The 2,086-nt window shown below is 44.0% G+C and overlaps 1 protein-coding gene across 1 annotated transcript in view; it reads right to left on the bottom strand.

Annotated features, from left to right (window-relative positions):
* LOC114630085 (zinc finger protein 239-like) overlaps positions 1-1,442 on the bottom strand; it is a 24,819-nt gene extending 23,377 nt beyond the window's left edge. The window contains exons 1-3 of the mRNA XM_028778161.1: positions 1,017-1,442; positions 493-594; positions 238-328 (exon numbers count right to left, since the gene is read on the bottom strand). The gene's annotated coding sequence lies outside the window, so the exon portion shown is untranslated. The remainder of the gene's footprint in view (positions 1-237; positions 329-492; positions 595-1,016) is intronic.
* Between the last annotated feature and the right edge of the window lie 644 nt (positions 1,443-2,086).

The following is a 2,086-nucleotide window of genomic DNA, read 5'->3' on the forward strand; positions in this document are numbered from 1 at the left end:
ATATATGTGCTGTGTGCTCATATTTAGTGCCCACTGAGGTCAGAAAAGGCATCAGACCTCTGGAATCAAAGTATAGATAGGTGTCAGCCAGTATGTGGATGCTGAGAATGAACCCATATCCTCTTCAGAGCAGAAATGGCTATTAACTGTTGAACCATCTTAACAGTGCCTCTCCCAATACCATTTTCCATCTCGCTTGACCCTCTCACCACACCTAACTCAGTCCCTCTAAAATACCTGGTATATCTGCTTCTGTGTCCTTCCCCTCCACCTTCTAGACCTCTCTGTTCTGCTTCAAAAGGGAGCAGCTCTGGCTTATGAGTGAGACCTGCAGAAGAAAGAGATGTTTCAGAAACCACCTGAATTTCTAACACAGGACTATGTTCCATAGATAATGAGAAAATAAAATAGAGGGTTCTACAAACAATTACCCAGGTGTCACGCAGGGTCAGAATACTGAAAATACTTAGAGAACCTTTTCAGTTAGCATACCTGGAGTCCCACCACTTCTAATCACAGGTCAATCAAAATACAACGGTGGAAATGAAGCTGAAAGATTGGGATGACAGTATTACACACCAATGAGTTCTGAATCTGTCATGGAACAAAAATGACAGAAGCCTTAAACCACCCAAAAGGACACTCATTCTCATAAAGCTCACACACTTGCAGAATAGTATTCCTAGGAGCAAAGGTGCTACAAGCAAACTATTCTCACCCACAACAAAGAGACTGCTGCAATTCAGCATCATCCAATCTCTGGACAAAGCCCTCTGAGCAGGATCCAGGCATTGCCCGGCTTCCTGAGAGTATTCCACAGTCACAACCCTGGCTGTCAATCAACCGTGAAATTAACATAAAAAAGGGGGGGGAGAGTGAGTGTTTGAGCCATCTAGGTTTCTACACTGCTTTAATGCCAGCACTCAGAAAGTAGAAGCAGGCAGATAGATATTCCATGTGGAAGCAGGCTGGTATATATGGTGAGTTCTTAGACAGGGGAGAATTGAAATACTTACTCAGCCAAACAAAGTCAAACCCGAACACCACCATGTCAACTTGGCTATGTGTCCATGGGAAGAGTGTTTTTCTTGAAACAGGAAGAGAAAATATTGCACATATACTTTCATGATCAGAATTATTTAAGAGATGCTTTCTAAGTTTGTCCCACTCTAGTGTTTTATAGCTGTAAAAAAAAGTATGGCCGGATCTCCTTTCACAACATGCATACATGCTGTGATTCTTCCAGAATCTAAGCTGTAAATTAAGAATTAAACATACGAAAACACATTTCTGAATGCTGCATTTACATCCTGGCGTGCTTACATCCCAGATGGAAAATAAGTGGGGACTTAACTGACACTCTTACAGAGACGTACAGAAAAGCAGGTCACCAGTGTAAATAAAATAGTTTTTAAAAGTTTGCTTAGTAAACATTAACATTTACGGACATAACTATAAAGCTTGGTAAAATATACTTTCTGATTCCATCAAATTCGCAGTGAACTAATATCTAAAGAGTTCTTGGGGATGCCTAGTCCCCAGGGTAAAAGACCACTCTCTTAAGGCCACTTTCGTGGTTGGGAAAGTAGTAAAACGAGGGAGGGAGTTGGCGTGCAAAGAGAACCATGTTTACCAACAACAGATAATTGTTCTGTAAATATCCTGGCAACCATAAAATGAATGAAAAAAATCAATATAAGGCCCAGATCACATAATGTAAATTTATCGATAAGGGTGAGACATCCACAGTAGAGTTTCAGAGCTGGCTTCCTTGCAAGCAGCGGAGAAACTAATCCCTTAAGGTCTGGTTCCCTCCGGTTTCCCAGCCCCGCAGCTCCTCTGACCTCAGAGGTTCAAGGGCCGCCTGGCAGCGGTTCCCGCCGCTGCTCTGCTGACTTTCCCAGGACGCCCCGCGTGGCACCTGTGGCTGCGGAGAGTCTTCACAATCACTCGAGACCCCAACCTGTGTCCTTCACAATCCCCGCTCTGAAGCAGGATGCTCCCTAAGTTCCCGGGGGAATGGCGAGTGTCCGAATTCCTACTTCCTTCCGTTCCTCCGTGCCTCCTCTGCCCCACCCATCACATA

This window comes from Grammomys surdaster, unplaced genomic scaffold, assembly GCF_004785775.1.
Source record: "Grammomys surdaster isolate TR1022 unplaced genomic scaffold, NIH_TR_1.0 327, whole genome shotgun sequence".
Taxonomy (NCBI): domain Eukaryota; kingdom Metazoa; phylum Chordata; class Mammalia; order Rodentia; family Muridae; genus Grammomys; species Grammomys surdaster.